The sequence below is a fragment of the Armigeres subalbatus genome, chromosome 1 (genome assembly GCF_024139115.2).
Source record: "Armigeres subalbatus isolate Guangzhou_Male chromosome 1, GZ_Asu_2, whole genome shotgun sequence".
Classification (NCBI taxonomy): domain Eukaryota; kingdom Metazoa; phylum Arthropoda; class Insecta; order Diptera; family Culicidae; genus Armigeres; species Armigeres subalbatus.
Genome location: NC_085139.1, coordinates 79,117,374 through 79,141,604, shown reverse-complemented (window position 1 = coordinate 79,141,604; position 24,231 = coordinate 79,117,374). Strand labels below are relative to the sequence as shown.

The 24,231-nt window shown below is 43.2% G+C and overlaps 1 protein-coding gene and 1 long non-coding RNA gene across 13 annotated transcripts in view; one reads left to right on the top strand and one right to left on the bottom strand.

Annotated features, from left to right (window-relative positions):
- The window catches only part of LOC134227444 (uncharacterized), a 625,652-nt gene that overhangs the window by 89,048 nt on the left and 512,373 nt on the right, over nt 1-24,231 (top strand). The gene's annotated exons all lie outside the window — the stretch shown is intronic.
- On the bottom strand, nt 3,339-4,244 carry LOC134213599 (uncharacterized). The gene is made up of 3 exons (XR_009979490.1): nt 3,933-4,244; nt 3,791-3,877; nt 3,339-3,726 (listed from the first exon to the last, which is right to left on the bottom strand). It is a non-coding gene; the product is annotated as an uncharacterized LOC134213599 (long non-coding RNA).

The window sequence follows — 24,231 nt, the reverse complement described above, 5'->3', positions numbered from 1 at the left end:
TCCAAGGAAGATCAACTATGAATAGAGTGCTGGACATATGCTTATTTGACTAAATTGGTTTTCGAATCACAAAAAAGGAGAAAAAAAAATCACATGAACCGTGACATACACCTTTTTTCAAGAGGAAGGTGGATGTGTGGTACTAGCTCAGAGTGAATGAATGAATGACTTGAGTGAACACTCACCGTGAGACTCTCCATAGTCATCCAAGCAATCTATGTGTTACCTTACCTCAATCAGTTTGTAAACGTCAAGCAGGCAAGACGTATAAGGCCCAGAGTGATTTCTTTTCGTTAGTATTTCTTCTCCTTCTTCTTATTGGCATTACATCCCCCACTGGGACAGAGCCGCCTCGCAGCTTAGTGTTCATTAAGCACTTCCACAGTTATTAACTGCGAGGTTTCTAAGCCAAGTTACCATTTTTGCATTCGTATATCATGAGGCTAACACGATGATACTTTTATGCCTAGGGAAGTCGAGACAATTTCCAATCCGAAAATTGTCTAGACCGGCACCGGGAATCGAACCCAGCCACCCTCAGCATGGTTTTGCTTTGTAGCCGCGCGTCTTACCGCACGGCTAAGGAGGGCCCACGTTAGTATTTAGGCACGCACAATTCCAGAAATTTCAATCAGAACAGAACCTTTTTTTGGTTTTAGTTGAATTATGCCTCTTGAAAGATCAACTAATGGTTCCCAAGAATTAATGAAAATTCCCTAAAATCACGAAATCTCTCAGAATTTTGACAGTTAGAATCTCAGAAGATACTAATCAAAAAGTTCCATAAAGCAAAAGTTCTTCAAATTCAAAACAATTTTATTTTTCTGTCCAATTCGAAATTATCCAAATCTCGAATCACAAAGTGTAGAAATTCGTTGCTGTGTCGAAAAACTGCGAATAAATTTGAAAGTTGATACAGGTTTACGAACAACGAACAGTTGTGATATACTTATTGCAAAAGTTGCATAAAAATTTCGAAGCTTTTCTTTCCAATAATGATTCAAATGCATTTCCACATATCTAATAAAAGATATTTCAACGAATTTCTAACGAAAATACCTAGCAATGCCAAGGCCTGAAGGGGTACCACACAACAAAAAGGTTGAGAACCACTGCTTTAGATGATTGTAGCTCCAAGGATGTGCAGTTGTCCTTCAATGGTTCCTGGATAGCTACTCGTATCTTCGGTCTATTGGAATATCAAGCCAAGGTGGTCCGCCATCCTTGCCCGCAGCACTCCACATCTTTTTATTCCAACATGGTCCGAAGCGAACACTGTTTTTGCAAGATTGCTGTCTGGAATTCGTGCAACATGTCCAACCCATCGTATCCGTCTGAATACTCGGCTCATCGTAGAATTGGGTGAGTTACACATCGTTCTCATGCAAACCGCCAAAGATAGTCTTAAATACGTAGATAATGCAGCTTTTGTATTTGTATAGTGATGATCCAAGGTAAACGAATTCCTTGGCCATCTCGAAGGTCTACCATAACACTGCTTTTTAGGTGGGCCCTTTCGCGCCTGAGCGCCACCCTCTTGCATGTATTTTTCTATGATACATGTTCCGTTTCCGGCTGGCAAACTGCTTCGAAAGGAATTATGCAACGGTATCATCAAAGGCCTGGTGCAGAGGTTTCTACTCTATTCAGAGTACCGCCACTTCAAAAAAAGATACCGTTTCGCTTCGAATTGCCGGACGCTTCGAAAGCCGGACACTTCAATTGTTATTTGACTTTATTTACCATCTCGACAACTATTTCTTGGGTTATCAATGCAGGGAACGATTCTTAGACATGAAACCATTTTAACAAATGTAAGTAATCAGTGATCTGTGGTAAAAACTTGAAAATTAGAGGTAAAAGTTGAAGGCATGTCATAATCAACGGTGAATTTCGTTTTTCTTAGAATGCAGCTTTAGACTCAACATTAGAAAAACTAAGCTCATATTTTCTATATTTTATCATTTGCAACGGGTATTAGTATTTTATTAACATAGTATGATAGCACTCTTTGTCATGAATTAGAGAAATTGCTTGGGAATTCATGGATTTATAATTTTTATTGCATTTTCTGTATGTCCGGACTTCGAGGCAAGTTTTTACAATTGCTTCGATTGCCGGACATACTGAAATAATGTTAAATAACAGTTTATCAGTTAAGTTAATGGAAATCAAATGATTCGTAATGAGCAAGCATAGTTACAATTTCATTAGATTTGAGTTACTACACCCCAAAAGGAACATTGCTTGTTCTCAGCTTATCGATATATACTCATACACATATTGTAAATGGTATCACTTTATTAATTGCACACAAGTAGCAAAACTTGCCTTCAGTTTCTAATGAAAGGTTGTCTTCAAAAGTATTTTTATTCACATTTTGTAGAATAAAAATGAACAAGTTCGTAAAAATAGCTTTTTTAACAGAATTGTACAAAAAGACACGTTGTGAACGACACCCGTCAAATAAAAAAACTCAACATTTCTCGGACACGCCCGGATTTATCAATCCGCATGAATTCATTATTTCAATCGCTCCTTTCAATTCTTGATTTCTAATAGCAAACTGAAACGGATTTCAAAAGACACATAAATACCACTAATGTCTTTATTTCGAAGTATATCTTAAGAATGATAAGATAATGCATAACTTTAATTCTCCGATGTTCATCCCATAAAAAAAATTAAAAATTATTTGATTTATTTCTTATTTTTGTGATTTTTTCCGCAGTGAGCACGCAGGTTGATAAAAAGAATCGACGAATTTGCAATAGGGTAACCCCATTTATTGGATTGAGGGATATCCGATACGATTTGCGAATAATTAAATCTGCTAAACGAAAGTTTGGGCACAAAATTGGGTAATTTTTCGTTGGCGCTTGGTGCGTTTTGGCTGAACCCCGACCATATATTCAGTGAGAAGGAAATCGACACAATTCCCCCTATCATATTTATTTCTGGTATCAATGATTAGAAAAGAATTTTAGTCATCTAATGATTCTCATGATTCATTGCAGCTTATCCACGTTGAATTTGAGAGGTAGTTTTGAACACAATTTTTCGTTACCCACATACATGAAATTGAAATATATGAAATGAATAGATGAAATTATTAGATTCCCAATGTTGTATATTGCAGTTGCTTGGTTTCAAATGCTATTTTTTGGTAGTCCTGGTCAATCTCGGAGCAGAAACTTTGGACGGTACACACAACGGGGGGATGCCACATTTCCATGCAAATGTGTACACTGAGATTCGAAACAATCCAAAATTAAGTCATTTTCACTCATCTTGACAGCTAAGTGCAACAACTCAAAATTGAGTTATTCGTGAAAAACTTAATTTTAAGTAGTTTTCGAAGACCTAGCTTTGAGTGAAAATTACTGTTCTAAAAAGACTTCGGTTTGGATGAAAAGTACTCAAAATCAAGAATCAATTTTCCCACAAAATTTTATTAAATTATGTATTTTTCTTCATTAAATGTGATTCATGTGATAGATGCAAAGACATAATTATTTTATTTCGATTACATACATTTACACCTTAGTTAGAAACCAGATCTTGCCAAACCGTGTATAGAATATTGCTGCCACAAATATACTGGATCCGGTCCCTCACGCCATCAACGCCCTCGCCAACGCCCATTTCACAGTGGCACAGTCTCAATGGTTTTGTATCGGTCCTATATGAACATTTCCGAATAATCCAAACGGAAGATGGTTGTACCTGTAATATAATACAATATTGAAATAATATAAATATACCGTACGAAATTGATATCAATGCTTACCTCGTAGAAAGAAAATATAATATTTGCCGATTTGCCAATGTTGCTTCTCAGTTGCGCTCGCATAAAGTTTTTGGTGACGAATGTCCGCTGAAAACACAATATTCATAGTAATTGTATATTTTATTTGTTCTTTGATACTTACCCGTGAACTTGGTTGATTTTTCTGAAGGCTCCATATTTAATTCCATAAATAATAAATATTTTCAATAGCAGCCCCTGGAACATGCTGACTTACAAAGTATTTTTTCAGCCAAACTGAAGTTAATAGACAACACATCGGTTTGGGTACTTTAATGGAAAGCAACAACGCGAAGGTGACTTATTGGAGATAACCCCCAAATTAAGTTAAAATCACCCATCAATGTAAATAAAAAAACAATCCAAAAAGACAGTGTTAGTAAACTACTTAATTTTGAGTTGTTTCACACTCGATTTTGGATTGTTTGGTTTCACAGTGTATAGAAACCTTACCTTACGGATTTATGTGATTCGAGAAATATGAATGCTATTTCCTAGTTGTCCTTGAACGGATTAAATTTGCTATTTGAGAATCAATATAGGCGAAACTCGGAGTGTCCGGAAATTCGAAGCAAAATTGTCCGGTATTTGAAGCATCTCTTATACTGTGTCCGGATTTCGAAGCAAGCGATGTTCAATGTTTTCGATAATATTAGCTATTTCGTGCATACAAAATGTCATTTTCAGTATACTACACCAAATATGATAAGTTAATCTTGACAGGGTGTGTTATCGTTCAGTGTCAAATACTTAATTCCGTTTGAAATATTGAACTGAAAATTCAGCAGTGCTTAGGTGTCCGGACTTCGAGTCAAAACGGTACGTTCTCCAGGGACGTGTTGTCCCTTACTTTAGGTGATTATCGTACTTTTCGGAATAAACCAGGTGGATGGAATTTGAGCGAGTATCGTTTGGGCGTTTGTGATAGAAACTCGTCGAAAATATTATTTCCCTGAAAATATATTACAAATCGAAAAAGGGACGTTGAACCGAATCGGTTATTGTCGGAAACGGATTGGCCGAAAATATCATTTAAATGAAAGTGACAAATGGTTGTACTGGTAATTTTTCGGAGATGGCTTTTCAGTCTTGACAAAATCAAAACACTGTTATTTAATCTTGTCCAACGTTTCGGTCCGTTTGGGACCTTCCTCAGGGACTCTAAAAGTATTTATTTGAATTTTGTAATTATTTCTAATTAAGCATTTTTTTTTTTGAATTAATTTTTACCAATTCTTACAGGTTTATCCTCAACTGTGGTTCTGCTGAACCATTGATTGTCATGAGGTCAGGATTTCTGTTTCATAATAACATTTTCGATTAATATTCATTTTACCCAGACAGTATTTCCTCCAGTGTACTTACTCCCACATAAACGAGAACGGTTCGAGCACCGCGTTTATGGTAAAACCCTTTCCGTTTATCGTTCGTTGGAATTCAGTGCCTGGCACAAGATCGATCACCATTACTTTCTACGATCTTCGGTGTAAACTGGTGTGCGTGTGTTTTAACCCCTGCCTCATGTGTAGATGTGTGTGTATGTTTTTACAAATTTGTGGTTTGTTTGTTTTGATCAGATGGTTTCGCGTTTTGGTTATTCTTTAGCCAATGTAGAACTCCTGCATAAGCTACATGTAGATTGTCCGTATCTGTTCGTTTGTTGATTGAGTTTTGTGTATTGTGTATGTGACAGCTTTCGAGTATTGGAAGATTTTTCGGTTTGTTTGTTGTGTCCAGTATTTTCGTCTCGGTGAGCTTGAATGTATGTTCCTCTCTGGCTGCATGGTTGACGAGCGCTGTCGTTTCCATCAGGGCCATGATCGCTACATCATCGGTAGTATGGCCTGCTTGTTGTAGTGTTTGTAATTTCTTGATGTTTGATTTGTGTTTTGATATTCTCGCTTTTAACTTTTGTGTGGTCATGCCGATGTAGCAAGCATCGCAATCGCTACAATCGACTTTGTAGACAACATTGCTGCGGTCGTCTATTGCTGTCCTGTCCTGTGTTGTTTGTTTGCTATGTTTATATTCGGGTATTCTCGTCGTAATGTTTTTGTTATTGTTTGTGTCAGTCCTTGTATGTTAGTGAGTGAGCAAAATATTTTGGTTGATTCTTCATCATTCACAGTATTGCTCACTTCCATAGCTGTATCACGGTTTGTTTTGACCCGGTTAATTATGCGATTGATGATGTTCGTTGGATAATCATTAACTCGCAGTAATTCAAATATTGTTGTTTTTATGCTTTTAGTGTTCAAATTGGTGGAAAATAGCACAACCCGCTTTGCAAAATTGTAGGCAACATTCATTTTGAGGCTCATTGGATGTCCGGAGTGGAAGTTAAGAAACCTACCTTGTCTGAGAGTAACAATAACCCAGGCTTCAACCCTGCACTTAGGATGCACAAATGTGACCTACATTGCAGCTGATTCTGCTGCTTTGTCCATTATTTTATTCCCCATCATCCAGCAGCGTGTGGACAGAAGAAGATGACCAAAAACACGATCTCGTCGATGCGGTTGGGCGAGCCGTATATCATACCTATATGATTGGACGGTGGTGAATTTGGTTGCCGATGATGTGATGGGAGAGCAATAGGCATGTAGTCGACTCTCACCGGAGCCGAACAATTCCGTAAAGGTCGAGGCTGCCTGATAGATAGGAAATAGGTTTAGATGAGTTAGTTGTAGAAATCCCACCAACCGTGCGTGGAGGCTGCGCGCGAAATAATATTTATCCGTTTTGTGTGTTAGGATTAAGTCTAAATGTTAGATAATAAGCCAAAATAAATGTGTTAAATGTTAATAAATGTATAGTGTTTGCCTACAATGTCGCGTGTGATTATTTGTGACTGAGGAAATTAGCAGTTAAATAGTCGTTTCCTTGGGGATCGTGCTATAGAACCAATAACTGGTAATAGTGTTTGGAAGGCGAACAACATAAACAAAATCGAACCTACGAGTGTTGGAGAGCTATGTGCTATCGAAGGCCAAGGAAAGAGTTCAGTTCCCCAACATTTTTGGTCCTTCGAACCGGATGAGTGGACCCGGTGTGGACAAAATTGGATTAAGTGAAGTGCGTTCAAGCAACTTGAGGCCGGTTTAGCTTGGATATTCGCCATTGTGGACTGTGGTGAATGGGACATCGCCATCTCATTCGACGAAACAATTAGTGGAGTATCCATCGCACTTTGGAAGGAGCAATAATCGCGCGCCATCATCACACTACTGGACACAAAGGACTTTACTGGATAAAGGATTCGAACTCCATCATCCCTATTTGAGGCTTCGATTGGGCATCCATCGTTTGGACTGTTTCCATAGGTGAGTTGGAACAAACACTATATGTCCATTCGAGGCTAGGGGATTGCGCCATCCTAACACACGGTGTTTTTTGCAATTGTGTTTTTTGGTTTACCCGGAACGCTGGACTGCACGGAATTGCGAGTTGCATAACGGATGAAAGGAATGCTAGACGGCGAAAATCGTTCGTTGGGCACCGGACTGGAGATATACTGGAGGAGTTCAAGACGAATTTGGCGAGGACCACTGATCCAGTACTGGATTTACTTTTCCAGGTAAATATATTTTAGATCAGTGTATGTCCAGCCGTTTTCGCTAGTTGCACGCGACTAACGCCCACATTTCGACGCATTTCTTTCGCTTTATCCATGTGCATCGAGAGGGAAGGACGGCAATTATAAACGAACGGTCGGTTCGTCAATCCATTCGGTATTTGGAACCGGGAACCAAAAGAAAATACCTTTGGGCAACGGATATCTCGTGTGGCAGAGATTCTTGAGACCGAGAGCTGGTTTTTCGATTAGACGACAGCGCGTGGCAGGAAGAGGTGGCATCGAATACATTTTTGTGTGGTGAGTGCTAGAATTGTATATGTCTCCGAAGCGGGACTACGGATAATACACGTTTTTAATGAAAAATTTGAATCCTCTTCATTTGCCACGCAATCCCTGAGCAAAACTGTTCGTTATTAGAACAATTGACTCACTCTGCCGCAAATTTTGGATGCTTGGATGGTTTGCTGAGCGACTCGTGTGTGGATTGGTACTGATATTGGTTGCACGGGTTAGTTGAATAGTATATGTTCTGCCGAAGCTTTATACATTGGATACTATATGTAAACTTTCCTCTTCCTGGATCCCTATCTGAACTGTGAATGGATGTCGAGTTGGCTGTGGAATGAATTGCTGTTGAAAAGCTGTTTTAAATCGGACAAAATCGAGTTGGTACTGCTGTTTGTTCTCACAGGTAGGCTTGAACGGTATATGTCAGCCGAAGCCTTGGACATTTCGGATATCTACACCATTCACTTCCTGTATTTATCGGTTCGAGTGACGTACAACTGCTATGGCGCCATCCCGTGAGAAGAAGCCGCCTGCCCTGAAGCTGTTGATGGTCCAGCTGAAGAACACCCAGACCTCCATGGACGACATCTGGAGATTTGTGGAGGGCTACGAACGGACAACAACTGCAAGTCAGGTCGACGTGCGCTTGCAGAGTATCGATGACTTGTGGCAGAAGTATGGGGAGATTCTGGCAGATATTCAGGCACACGATGATTTCGAAGATGAAAATGAGGCGTTCGATAAAGCGAGGCTAGTGTATAGTGATAGGTACTATTATTGTAAGGCGTTCTTGATGGATAGGTCTAAGCAACTGCAGGATCCAGGGGAAGCCGATCGTTCCGTACGAGCCAACGACACGTCAGCGCATGGCCATGGGACGCTAGACCATGTACGCCTACCACAAATCACGCTGCAGGTGTTCAATGGGGACATCGATGAATGGATCAGCTTCCGTGATCTGTTCACTTCACTCATCCATCGGAAGATGGACCTGCCGGAGGTGGAAAAGTTCCACTATTTGAAGGGATGTCTGCAAGGAGAACCGAAGAGCCTGATCGACTCGTTGAAGATCACGAAGGCCAATTATCAGATAGCGTGGGACCTTCTGCTGAAACGGTACGACAACAGCAAGCTTTTGAAAAAACGACAGGTGCAAGCTTTATTCAATTTGCCAACGCTGTCCAAGGAATCGGTAGCAGATCTGCACACTCTGACCGACGGTTTCGAAAAGGTCGTGCAGAATCTGGACCAGGTGGTCAAACCGGAAGAGTATAAGGACCTTTTACTCGTTAACCTACTCACTACTCGACTAGATCCGACAACACGCAGAGGTTGGGAGGAACATTCCTCAGCCAAGGATCAGGATACGCTAGCAGATCTCTCGGATTTCTTGCATCGTAGGATCCGAATTCTTGAATCGCTTCCTGTGAAGGCATTAGACTGCAGGACTTCGCTTCAGGCTCCACAATCATCCAAACAGAAGGCGTTAGCTGTGAAGGCCAGCTACGGCTCTGTACAATCGTCTGGGGGACGATGTGTGGCGTGCAAGGATAACCATCCCTTATACCAATGTTCTTCATTCCTACGGATGTCGGTACGAGAAAGAGATGCGGTGTTAAGAACGAACTCCCTGTGCAGAAACTGCTTCAGATCGGGTCACATAGCGACAGACTGTACGTCCAAATACAGGTGTCGTAACTGTAATGGTCGTCATCATACAATGGTATGCTTCAAGCAGCGGAAGGATCGTTCACCTAAGGTTGTCGCTGCTGCTGGCAACAACAATCCTCCACGAACGGAATCTGGCGATGCACCCGTCCCTTCATCCTCCCAGGTGGTTAACATGTCAGCCACCGATGCAACAGTGTCCGGTTCTACCCATCAATTCTCCTCCAAGGTTTTGCTGGCTACGGCGGTCGTTATCGTGGAAGATGACGAGGGTAGTCAGTTTCCGGCTCGTGCTCTTTTGGATTCCGGCTCCGAGAGTAATTTCATCGCCGAACGATTGAGTCAACGCCTCAGGTCACACCGAGAGAAGGTTGAGATCTCGGTACTCGGCATTGGACATGCTGCTACGAGAGTGAAGCATCAGATCACTGCATTGGTCCGTTCGCGAGTTACGGCTTACTCGCGGAATATGAATTTCCTCGTCCTCCCAAAGGTTACGGTGGATTTACCTACGGCAAGGGTGAATACACAAGGATGGTCGATGCCCAATGGGATAAAACTGGCAGATCCCACATTTTTTAGTCCAAGCTCAGTGGACATGGTACTGGGTATCGAATCCTTTTTCGATTTCTTCGAGTCTGGTCGAAGAATTCCACTCGGAGACCAATTACCGACACTAAACGATTCGGTGTTCGGATGGGTGGTCTGCGGAGGCCTGCTAAACCCCACACAAGGCCTACGCATCAACTGTAGTACGGCAACTACAAAGGTATTAGAGGAGCTAGTCGCACGGTTTTGGGCTAGTGAAGAAGTTGGAAATTACAAGGTGCTTTCATCTGAGGAAAAATTGTGCGAGGACAACTTTCGGAAGTCGGTTCGTAGGGAATCCGACGGGCGGTACTCCATTTCGCTGCCAAAGGATGAAGACGCAGTTTCCAGGTTGGGCGAGTCACGGGACATCGCATTCCGGCGGCTTCAAGGCACGGAACGCAGATTGGCGAAGGATGCCAGTTTGCGGGAGCAATACCATCAGTTCATGGCGGAGTACATCCAATTGGGACACATGTCGAAGATGGAGGAAGCAGGGAATCTCGTGAAACGATGCTATCTGCCGCATCACCCTGTCTTTAAGGAAGCTAGCACAACTACAAAGGTCCGTGTTGTGTTTGACGCATCGTGTAAGACGTCGTCCGGTGTCTCGCTGAACGACACGCTTCTAGTAGGACCGATTGTACAGGAGGACTTACGATCGATCATGCTCCGAAGTCGAGTGAGGCAAATTATGCTGGTGGCCGATGTGGAGAAGATGTTCCGGCAAGTCTTCGTGGTTGAGGTTGATCGGTCTTTGCAATGTATTTTGTGGCGTTTCGACCCAACAGATCCCGTGGGCGTGTACGAGCTGAATACTGTGACGTACGGGACAAAGCCGGCGCCTTTTCTCGCAACACGTGCGTTGAACCAGCTAGCGATGGATGAAGGAGGGCAGTACCCAATGGCTGCGAGGGCAACCACGGAGGATACGTATATGGATGACGTAATCACGGGCGCGGATACGGAGGATGCCGCACGTAATCTATGTCAGGAACTCAACGAGATGATGTCAAGGGGAGGCTTCAAACTACGGAAATGGGCATCCAATTATCAGACGGTGCTGCAAGGTGTTTCCGCAGAAAATCTGGCGATCTGTGTGGCGGAAGGAATTGACTTGGATCCGGATCCTGCTGTTAAGACGCTGGGTTTGACTTGGTTGCCAATATCCGATCAACTGAGGTTCCAGTTTTCCATTCCAACTTGGAATTCAGCGACGCAGCCAACCAAACGGCAAGTTTTGTCAGTGATCGCTAGTTTATTCGATCCTCTAGGACTTCTAGGTGCAGCGATCACAACGGGCAAGATTTTTATGCAGCTCCTGTGGAAAATCCGGAATGAAGACCAAGCACTGGGTTGGGATCAACCACTACCTTCGACGGTGGGTGAGATGTGGCGAAAATACCATGAAGAGCTCCCGTTGCTTAACAATATTCGCATCGATCGTTGCGTCATGGTTCCAAGAGCAACATTGATCGAGTTGCATTGCTTCTCCGATGCTTCTACCAAGGCCTTTGGTGGATGCGTCTATATTAGGAGTCACGATTCAGAAGGAAGGGTCGTGGTTCGGCTGCTGTCATCCAAATCCAAGGTTGCACCCTTGAAGACACAGTCTATTCCAAGGCTGGAACTGTGTGGTGCGTTGCTGGTGACGCAGTTATACGAGAAGGTTCGAGATTCGATTCGAACTCCAGCTCAACCATTCTTCTGGGTTGATTCAACATGCGTTCTGCGGTGGATACAAGCCTCACCAAATAACTGGACCACTTTCGTCGCGAATAGAGTCGCGAAAATCCAAAGTATCGCAGAATCATCATCATGGCGGCATGTTTCTGGTAAGGAGAACCCGGCGGATTTGATCTCAAGAGGTATCTCACCGAAGGATATCCTAGATAATGCTTTCTGGTGGGAGGGACCAGATTGGTTGAAAGAACCTTCAGACCACTGGCCTGCAGCTGCATGCTCATCAAGCTCAGAAGAAGCAGAGAAAGAAAGGCGGCGTGCAGCGGTTTGCGCTGTTTCGGCGAACGCCGATTTCAACGATTGGTATTTGGAGAAATTTGCTGCGTATTCAGACCTGATCCGAAGGACAGCTATCTGGTTGCGTCTTATGAAGCTTCTGAAGAATAATTCTCAAAATAGGACACCGGCAGAATTTCTATCGGCCCAAGAGCTCAGAGAAGCGGAATTTGTGATCGTTCGGCGCATCCAGCAGGAGGTTTTTGCTGATGAGTGGAAGGCACTATCCAGGGGGAACACTGTTTCGAGGAAATCTCCACTTCGGTGGTTCAACCCACGTATTTCCGAGGACCAAGTCATCCGAATCGGAGGGCGATTGAGTAACTCAGCAGAACGGGAAGCTACAAAACATCCGATGGTTCTTCCTGCTCGACATAAACTCACCAAGATGATTTTGAAGCACTACCACTTACAACTTCTACACGCAGGGCCACAGTTGCTACTCGGAGTCGTCCGTCTAAGATTCTGGCCGTTAGGCGGCAGGAGTGTGGCGCGGAACATCGTTCACCAATGTCTAAAATGTTTCCGTGCAAAACCAACATCGATACAGCAGTTTATGGGAGAACTGCCTGCACCAAGAGTCACCGTGTTCAGGCCCTTTCACAGACTGGTGTAGACTATTTCGGTCCTTTCTATGTGAGACCCGCACCTCGACGTCCAGTTGTGAAGGTATATGTGGCGGTTTTTATATGCCTCAGCACTAAAGCGGTCCATTTGGAGCTAGTGTCGGACCTAAGTACAGATCGGTTCCTACAAGCACTGCATCGCTTTATTAGCAGAAGAGGAAGGTGTCGGGATATGTATTCCGACAATGGGACAAATTTTGTTGGTGCTAGGAATTTGATGAAGGATTTTCTCATACTGCTGCAGAGCTCGGATCATCGGGAAAAGGTTAGCAAGGAATGCGCAGAGGAGGGAATCCACTGGCACTTCAGTCCGCCCAGTGCACCACATTTTGGAGGGCTGTGGGAAGCGGCCGTTCGTTCGGCGAAGAATCACCTGATCAAGGTGGTTGGAGAAACACCAATGTCCCCTGAAGACTTCAATACCCTTTTGGTTCAAATTGAAGGATGTCTTAATTCGAGACCACTAACGCCGATGTCTGACGATCCTTGCGATCTCGAACCACTAACCCCAGGTCATTTTCTGGTCGGTTCTTCAATACAATCGCTTCCTGAACCAAATTTAGAAATAGTACCGTTAAATCGACTGAGCCAATATCAGCTAATACAACGAATGCTGCAGGACTTTTGGAAGAGGTGGAGAAGAGAATATCTGTGTCAGTTGCAGGGCAGGTCTAAACGTTGGAAGCCGGCTATCAACATCGAAGTTGGAAAACTAGTCGTCGTACGAGATGAGAATCTACCGCCTATGAAATGGAAGATGGCTCGAATTCATCAGTTGCACCCTGGGGAGGACGGAATAGTGCGTGTCGTTACACTAAAAGCAGCTACGGGGTTGATGAAACGACCAGTTGAAAAACTCTGTATTCTGCCAATATCCGACCACAATCAACACCAACAAGCGCGTCATTGAAAGATGTGCCTCCAAACTTCCATTCATTTTCCCAGGAGAAGAGGATTATTTCTTTCTTTTCAGAAATCGGATATTTCTGGGTGGGTGAGGATGTCTGAGAGTAACAATAACCCAGGCTTCAACCCTGCACTTAGGATGCACAAATGTGACCTACATTGCAGCTGATTCTGCTGCTTTGTCCATTATTTTATTCCCCATCATCCAGCAGCGTGTGGACAGAAGAAGATGACCAAAAACACGATCTCGTCGATGCGGTTGGGCGAGCCGTATATCATACCTATATGATTGGACGGTGGTGAATTTGGTTGCCGATGATGTGATGGGAGAGCAATAGGCATGTAGTCGACTCTCACCGGAGCCGAACAATTCCGTAAAGGTCGAGGCTGCCTGATAGATAGGAAATAGGTTTAGATGAGTTAGTTGTAGAAATCCCACCAACCGTGCGTGGAGGCTGCGCGCGAAATAATATTTATCCGTTTTGTGTGTTAGGATTAAGTCTAAATGTTAGATAATAAGCCAAAATAAATGTGTTAAATGTTAATAAATGTATAGTGTTTGCCTACAATGTCGCGTGTGATTATTTGTGACTGAGGAAATTAGCAGTTAAATAGTCGTTTCCTTGGGGATCGTGCTATAGAACCAATAACTGGTAATAGTGTTTGGAAGGCGAACAACATAAACAAAATCGAACCTACGAGTGTTGGAGAGCTATGTGCTATCGAAGGCCAAGGAAAGAGTTCAGTTCCCCAACATACCTGAAGCTATAGGTTTCTTGTACCATTCAGTTTTTATCGTGCGGTCTTCTTGGCGGATGAGAAGCATATCGAGGAATGGAAGCCGGTTATTTTCTTCTATTTCTACGGTGAACTGGATGTGTGTGTTCTGTTGGTTGAAGATGCCCAGGACTTCTTGTATTTTATCCGAGGGGAGTTCTCGTTTATGTGGGAGTAAGTACACTGGAGGAAATACTGTCTGGGTAAAATGAATATTAATCGAAAATGTTATTATGAAACAGAAATCCTGACCTCATGACAATCAATGGTTCAGCAGAACCACAGTTGAGGATAAACCTGTAAGAATTGGTAAAAATTAAATAAAAAAAAAAAATGCTTAATTAGAAATAATTACAAAATTCAAATAAATACTTTTAGAGTCCCTGAGGAAGGTCCCAAACGGACCGAAACGTTGGACAAGATTAAATAACAGTGTTTTGATTTTGTCAAGACTGAAAAGTCATCTCCGAATCATTAAACTACAGTCGAAATTAATAGTACTGGTAATTTGACCGATTATGTCATTTGGCCGAGAACGTCGTTTGGCCGAAAATATCGTGTTTGGTCGTTTAGCCGAAATGGTCGTTTGACAGAAAGGGTCATTCAGCCAAAAATGTGATTTGACCGAACAGGTTACTCGGACGAAAATGATGTTTGGCCTTAAATGGCGTCTGTCCGAACAGGTCATTTGACCGAAAAAGTCGTTTGGACGAATAGGTCATTTGGCCGAAAATTCTGTTCGACCGAAACGGTCGTTTCATAGAAAAGGCCCTTCGGCCAAAAATGTCTTTTAGCCGAACGGGTCAAACGACTGAAAATGTTGTTTAGCCCACAGTTGAAAAAAAAATCAGAAATGGAACGTTTCACTTCTCACTTGTCATTTCTCACTTCTCCATTCTCACTTTTCATTTTTCACTTCTCTTCTTCTCACTGTGAAAAGTGGAAAGTGTGAAGTAAGAAATGATAATTGAGACGTGAGAAGTGAGGTGTTTCTCACTTCCCACTCCTTTTTTCTTACCACTCATTTCTCCTTTCTCACTTCGCGTTACTCAATGTTTACAGTGGGAAATAGAAAGTGAAAAATTCTCACATCACAATTCTCGCTTCTCGTTTCATAGTTCTAACTTTGCATTTCCCACTGTGCGAAGTGCGGAATGATGAGCTAGGAGTGAGCAGTAAAATGTTTCCCTCATTTTTCACCTATCTCTTATCACTGACTGTAAGAAGTGTGAAGTAAGAATTAAGAAGTGAGACGACTCACTTCTCACTCGTTATTTCTTATTTGTTTTTTCTCATTTCTTGCATTTTATTTCTTACTTCTCAATTACCGTCGTACGGTTACAACGTTAAACAAATCGTTAGCTACTTTGGACATTTTGAAACAAGAATTGTAACACAAAACAGATAGGCATCATAGAGCAAACGGCAATTTTCAAAGTAGGCTCTTTGTGTATCAACAATCGACGAACGGCACTCCCGTATATCCCCGATCAAGAATGCATAACAAAATTATAACAAGGAGAGTTATTTATTTCAGAAAAATAATGTAACAAAATGTGTTATAAAACTGGCTGGTTAGTTGTTAAAATAACAAAAATTATATCAAAATTCCCTCTAGCCGTAACATAATTATATCAGAGGTTGTTACCTTCATTTCAACATTATAACAACCGTTGATATGATTATGAGGTAAAAAATCTACTTTCATGGTAATTGCCTACATCACGTATAAAATGGTACGCTACAACGCCGGATTTCCATCCATAATGTAGGCAATTAACCTTGTACTAGCTATTAACATCGAACATAGATTCAAGTTATACTGGAGGTGATTACCTCCGCTTTTTCCAATATCAAAAAATGTAGGCAATTATTTTGTGTAAATATACATAACTAATGTTGTTATAATTTTGATATGAAATAAAACTGGCCGAAGACACATTTTTATCGAATTATCTAATTATAACACACGTTGTTTTAAATAACAACCATTGATAGAATTGAGTTATAATTTTGTTATGTATTCCTAATCGGGTCTAAAGCGGAAGAAAGAGACAACACAGCATGCGATGCTGCTCTGTCTTATGCAAGTTTTTCAGTAAAGCTTGACTTCCACCGCTAGGTTCGCTAGCGTTTCAAAATCATGGAAGGACCACATTTCACAGCAAAGATGCCTATATGTTATGTGATTGTAACGTAAATTACAATCAATTTGCCATTTTCACCATTTGGCTGTCTTGTTGATAATTGGATGCCAACTTGCTGTTTTTCAGCTGCTGTTTCAAATTTATCATCTTCTCGTTTATTTTGTTTATAAAATCAAAAATCAAAAGTAGCCCCGAAGTGCCGCACGACGGTATCATTAATTATGTCACATTTTTCACCTCCAATATTATTCAGCCAATATTTGGGATTGGGGTTTCAGGTAGCCTTGCAATCAAAGACGTGGAATTGCCAATCCGCAGATGGCGCGTTCGATTCTCGGTCCGGTCTAGGATGTTTTCGAGTTGGAAACATTCTCGACACCCAGGGAATAGTGTATCCATTGTACTTGCTACAAAAGATACAAACTGATGCAATGGCAAACATAGAAAAAGTTTCAAATAATAACAGAGGTAATGTTAATAGAATACTAAGTTGAAGAGTAGGCCAAGTTCCAGTTGTAATGTAGAGCCATTGAAGAAGGAGATTGTTCGGTCAAACGACATTTTTGACCATATGATCCTTACAGCAAACGACATTTACGGTCATATCGTCCGGCCAACATCAAGTCATTTTTCTGTCATGATCCGTTCAGCGAAACCTGGCCCCCGTACAGGGACTCGAAGCATGTGGACGTTCCCCGTCATATCGCAGCAACAAGTTGTGTGTAATGCGATTTTATTAAATTTCAAGTAAACCTGCCCAAATAGATTTTTTTTTTGTTCTGTTTGTTAAGTGATTTTCACTGTTAAGTTAATTAAGTGAGTCGAAGAAAGTTATACCAGATGATACCTGGTAAGTCTGTTTCATCTTGGGCTTCCTACATCTCTGTCCGTCTAATTCTAGAATTTTGGAAAACAATGGAGTTCGACATTTCTGTTTCATTTGGTTTCACTGCTCGATTCTGCCATTAGGAATGCGTCTTCGACCTGGAGAGTGGGACCTTTTCAGTGCCTTGTACTCGTGATTCGAGCCAAGTATGATGCAATGAAAACGTTCTTATACTGTTGAGGTCGAGATACTTACAGTTGGGATGGAATTGGGTGGAATAGTGCTGACTGATGACTCGTCTACTACCCATAATTGCATATTTGTAACACTCGCATTTTTGTTCATTTTGTAAAAAGCCTGTGAATCGCTCAGAAAGCTCAATTTACTGCATCTATTCCCACAACAGTAAAATAGGCTTTGCTATCTTGCTTATCTCTGGTAAGCTGGAAATGATTGAGTTTGTGGGGAGGATTGACAGGTGATTTGCAAAATCAACCAAAATGCAAATGTTACAAATATGCGATAATGGCCAGTATAGTTACAGGAGAAAAAAGGAGTAATCATCGACAGTTTCGCTTCATTTTGCCTTTCAAAAGATACATTTTCTTTTAAACTACTTTTTTTTCACTTGTAGGACAGGTTTAAAGACAAGTCTCCCGGAATCGAAAACTAACTGCCCTCTCGTTTTCATGGGCACCCTATTCAAAACGGAAGCAAACTCCTTAATGATCATGACAGCAAATATATGTTTTTATTGAAAGTGCAATGCATAAAAATACAATATATTCATAGCAGTAGGATTGGTGAGATGGCGTTTTGAATGGGGTGCACTTGAAAACGCGAGTGCATTTGGTTTTGTATTCCGGGAGGATTGTCTTGAGAGTTTTCCAGATATTCGGCGTTACAGCGTAAACCACCGAGTGACATTTTCTATTTGAACTTGAAGCTGCAACTACCAATCCAGCTATACTTTTGAGCCTTCTTTTCTAATGTTGCATTGTCGCCTCTTCGATGATGTTTTAGAACAAATTTAAATGAACAATGGCTCGCGATAGATGGACAATTGAATACCTAATCTAAAAGATCAGATAGAGAGATGCTAATACTATATTGTATAAAAAAATATCCGTATAAATTGGTAAAATAGAAGCTGCATTGGTCATATTGCTTTCCATGGTGAAACCCGATATTTGTATCTGATTACCTTACCCAACTAACACAACTCTCTTCCCGTGGTTATTGTGGAGATGCAGAGGTATGCTCGGTTTCTAGTACCAACAATAATCACACATTGACATCCCTTCCTTTCCAAACTGACTAAGGACTTGGCAGGCGCTGTTATTGTTCAATATTTGGGAATGGCTGAAACGTGTACTTAGAGAATGGTAAACCCCTACCACTTTACATTTGGAACAATTTTTACCAGAGCTATGATCAACCACGGTGCAGATTCAGTATACGCTAAGCTATGCTGTCATGATTTCCCGTAAAGCTGGTAGATCATTTTACGTAGTGTTATACAATGTAAGATCTACCAAACCGAGCCCTAGCCTAATCAGTTTTTTGAGCTAGGGCAATTTTCATGAACTGCTAAGCATTGGTAGTACGAGGAACACATGGTAATTCTTGTGACTTGAAAAATTCTCTAGATTGAAATGGTTTTGTAGATAGAGCTAAGTCCCGGGTTTGGTGTTTTACTGGTTATATTGTAGGCACGGAAAATGCTGGGTAAAGCGTACCATTGGTACTTCGCGTACCTAAAGGAATAAAATAGACCCCATCTCGCGGTCCTTAGCCTCTTACCCAGCAACTCCTATCCCTACCTCCCCGCGGTGCTGGCCGGGATACGAGCAACCTTAGGGAAGATCGGGTAACCAACCCCGGTGGGAACTATGGTCGTATGCTGACAGGGAAGGGGGGATTTGCTCCTCTCCGGAGGTGCAAATCTTATTGAGCGTCTGTTCTCCATGTCAGGATCGGCTCACAGCAGCGTCTGTTCTCCATGTTAGGGGCGGCTGATCATTGTCCGAGTGCCAGCGAGGGACTCTAAGTGAAACTGTGCACCATGGTCCACCGGAAATAAGGAGGAATGGTCCTCCGAAAATGTAGGGGGTTTGGTGTCAGGCCCTGCAAGCCAGCCTTTAAAAAATCATAAGCAACGAACAATCAACAAGAGAGTACGGACCGGAACCATCGGCGAAGACAACTGCGACGAAAAGGGACTAGCGATTGGAAACTCGGTTCGTGGAACTGCAAATCTCTCAACTTCATCGGGAGCACACGCATACTCACCGATGTGCTCAAGGACCGTGGATTCGGCATCGTAGCGCTGCAGGTGGTTTGTTGGAAGGGATCAATGGTGCAAACGTTTAGAGGTAATCATACCATCGACCAGAGCTGCGGCAACACAAACGAGCTGGGAACAGCTTTCATAGTGATGGGCGATATGCAAAGGCGCGTGATCGGGTGGTGGCCGATCAATGAAAGAATGTGCAGGTTGAGGATCAAAGGCCGGTTCTTCAACTTCAGCATAATCAACGTCCATAGCCCACACTCCGGAAGCACTGATGATGATAAGGACGCATTCTACGCGCAGCTGGAACGTGAGTACGACAGCTGCCCAAGCCACGACGTTAAAATCATCATGGGAGATTTGAACGCTCAGGTTGGCCAAGAGGAGGAGTTTAGACCGACTATTGGAAAGTTCAGCGCTCACCGGCTGACGAACGAAAACGGCCTACAACTAATTGATTTCGCCGCCTCCAAGAATATGGCCATTCGCAGCACCTACTTCCAACCCAGCCTCGCGTATCGGTACACCTGGAGATCACCACTGCAGACAGAATCACAAATCGACCACGTTCTGATTGATGGACGGCACTTCTCCGATATTATCGACGTCAGGACATATCGTGGCGCTAACATCGACTCTGACCACTATCTGGTGATGGTTAAACTGCGCCCAAAACTATCCGTCATCAACAATGTTCGGTACCGACGACCACCGCGGTACGACCTAGAGCGACTGAAGCAACCTGAAGTCGCCACTGTATACGCGCAGCATCTCGAGGCAGCATTGCCGGAAGAGGGTGAGCTAGATGGGGCCCCTCTTGAGGACTGCTGGAATACAGTCAAAGCAGCTATTAACGACGCAGCGGAGAACAACGTCGGGTATATGGGTCGAAGTCGACGGAACGATTGGTTCGACGAAGAGTGCAGACAGATTCTGGAGGAGAAGGACGCAGCGCGGGCGGTCGCGCTGCAGCAAGGTACCCGGCAGAACGTAGAACGTTATAGACGGAAATGGAGACAGCAGACCCGCCTTTTCAGGAGAAGAAATGCTGTCTGGAAGAAGCGGAGTGCGAGGATCTGTTCTCAAGAAACACGCAAGTTCTATCAGAAGCTCAACGCATCCCGCAAAGGCTTCGTGCCGCGAGCCGAAATGTGCCGGGATAAGGATGGGAGCATCTTGACGGACGAACGTGTGGTGATCGAAAGGTGGAAGCAGCACTACGAGGAACATCTGAATGGCGCTGAGAGTACAGGCAGTGAAAGGCAAGGCAGCGGAGGAGATGACTACGTCAGTTCAGCGGACGATGGAAGCCAACCAGCCCCCACCTTGAGGGAAGTCAAGGATGCCATTCAACAGCTAAAGACCAATAAAGCAGCTGGTAAGGATGGTATCGGAGCTGAGCTCATCAAGATGGCCCCGGAAAAGCTGGCCACTTGCCTGCACAAACTGATAGTCAGAATCTGGGAAACCGAACAGCTACCGGAGGAGTGGAAGGAAGAGGTTATATGCCCCATCTACAAGAAAGGCGACAAACTGGAGTGTGAGAACTTTCGAGCGATCACCATCCTTAATGCCGCCTACAAAGTGATATCCCAGATCATCTTCCGTCGTCTGTCACCATTAGTGAACGAGTTCGTGGGAAGTTATCAAGCCGGCTTCGTTGACGGCCGCTCGACAACGGACCAGATCTTTACTGTACGGCAAATCCTTCAAAAATGCCGTGAATACCAGGTCCCAACGCACCATCTGTTCGTTGATTTCAAGGCGGCATACGACAGTATAGACCGCGTAGAGCTATGCAAAATTATGGACGAGAACAGCTTCCCTGGGAAGCTTACCAGACTGATCAAAGCAACGGTGGATGGTGTGAAGATTTCGGGCGAACACTCCAGTTCGTTCGAATCGCGCCGGGGACTAAGACAAGGTGATGGACTTTCGTGCCTGTTGTTCAACATTGCGCTAGAAGGTGTCATGCGGAGAGCCGGGTGTAACAGCCGGGGTACGATTTTTAACAGATCCAGTCAATTTATTTGCTTCGCGGATGACATGGACATTGTCGGCTTAACATTTGCAAAGGTGGCAGAACTGTACATCCGCCTGAAACGTGAAGCAACAAAAGTCGGACTGGTGGTGAATGCGTCAAAGCCAAGGAACATGCTTAGGGGCGGAACCGAGCGCGACAGGGCCCGCCTGGGAAGCAGTGTTACGATAGACGGGGATACCTTCGAGGTGGTCGAGGAATTCGTCTACCTCGGATCCTTGCTAACGGCTGTTAGCAAGTTAGTCGTGAAATACGAAGGCGCATCATCTGTGGAAGTCGGGCCTACGGGCTCCAGAAGAAACTGCGGTCGGAAAAGATTCGCCACCGCACCAAATGTGTCATGTACAAGACGCTTATAAGAACGGTTATCCTCTACGGGCATGAAACATGGACAATGCTCGAGGAGGACTTGCAAGTTTTGGTTTGGATGGTTTTGTAGAAGGAAGCAAAACAAAAAAATCCTCTTAAAAATCAATCCATCATTAAAAATACCAAACACATCCGACCATAACGTCGAAATATAGAAATTTAGATATTTGATTAACTTAAGACTGAGAAAGCCATATTCTTGAATCAAATACAAATAGTGGACACAAAGAGAAAATTATCAAAGATCATATAGTTCTGAGTAGTTCCACGCATTTTGAATTATTATAATTTATCTTTCCTTGAGCATTATCTCAATTATTAATTGAAAGTTTTTCTACGTCCGCCATTACATGAGAATGTTTCTTGTATGTGTGTTAGATACACTATTTGCTCTCGAAAAACATCCTAGATAGAATCGAGCATCACCAGTCCTAAGTTTCGCTCGCAAGGCTAAATAGAGACCCAATGTTTAAAGTAAATTATCAGGAAATCATTAATTCTGATTAAACGCTCGCTCCCATCCTGAACGAGCTCAGACAAGATTCGAGAATGCATTTTATTCCTTTAGTAAATCAATGCTAGACTCAGGTCCACATGTTCAGTCTCCTTTAATACCCATGTCTTGCAGTCATGGACGATTTGAGCCCTCTTCACCGCTCTATGGCAGTCCCGATCGTGACGTAGACCCTAATCAATTCGGGCGCGCGAGACCGCGCTTACACCCGAGCCTATCTTTTCCTCCACACGGTAAGGCCGCACGGCGACCTTCTTCTGAGCAACGGCAGCAGCGGCAACATTCGCCGACCATCCGAGGAACCCCGGCTCAACAATGTTTGGTCGAGATTTCATGGTCGATTTCAGCATTCGCAACGGCTAATTACAGCCCGAGTCAATCAAACACATGATCTGCCATGCAGATTCACTCGGGCGGCCGCAAATCTCTCGGCTTGCTTCACGGCTCGGTTCAATTTGGTTTCGGTTTCCTCCCTTGGTTTGGGGAGAACATTCTTCGTGGAAGTGCATGGCCTCCAGGTTGAACCCCGCTGCATCGCGGTGAAAAGCAATGGAACATGCAGTACCCTACAGTTAGTTGTGGGATGTGGCGAAGGTGGTAGCAGGACGACCATACCGAACTAGACAATGCTGTGCAAACAATAATTGCTTCAGTCGGCTGGTAAATGAGGTAGAGCGTAGGTTTCGTCTGGAGTGGCTCAGGGGTGTAGTTTTGGGGATTCTACAAAGTTGATCGTTTTCAAGCCAGCTGGAGAAGAGCATCATTTAAGATTGTTTATATTGTTTGCACTTAATAAAATTTCAGAGAGGCATAGCTACGGTGGCGGGTTGAACGGCGGAGCGCAAAACGAACATTCATCATTAAACAGATTATGGGTCTGTTCGCTTTCCGTCCAGTAGTTGCAGACTTTTGTGCCGATGTGCCGAATAAGTGTTACATATATTCTACAGAAACTTTGGAATTACTTACACTGAAATTACTTATCAATCTTATTAGAATATGTTATTAAACATTCTATATTTTATATTCTATACTTTACTATCACTTCCATCTAATGTACAACAATGTGGCCTACTGGCGCGTGCCTCTAGCGCCACAGTGTTCCCGGTCCGATGCTTTCGTCGATGAGCCGGCCACCAACCGCCCATATGAAGTCATTTCACAGAATGTAAACATCCAGTCGGCGCACTGAATGTAACCAAATCGGGTTTCCACGGGAGGGAAAGCGGATCCAAGTACTGTGAGTTCGTAATCTGCCGCAGACTGGGGACGGATCATTTGTCGCGTAGCCGATGTCGTTCTGATGATAATTTGGGTGCAAATGCAGCCGCAGCGGTGTACGCGGACTGAACTGGACCGGGCGAGGAGGTAACTTTGCTTACAAGAGACACACGTCGCAGACGAGAAACCCGCTTTGTGCAAATGGGCGACATGGTTGAACATTAAAGATCGCGAGAAGTGGCAGGGGCCGTCGTCAGTTGGACTTTGTTGCATATCTCCTCTGAAAGTTGGCTGCTTCATTAATCAATGTTGGTGATGTTGATAGAAGCAATCAGTTTTGGTGCTGATTAGTTCAGGCAGAAAGAGTTCAACAAGTACGATTGCATGTGGTTGATAACAAACGTATCGGCTTAGAAATAAATCATCGGAAGGATTACCGACCAATGTTTTTGCGACAGAAAATGTATAACCATAGGTACGCATCATCAAAGGTGTCAAAGCAAATTTACAATGGTAGAGGCCGTCCCACAAGAAATTCCTATATGCATATATTGCCCATGATC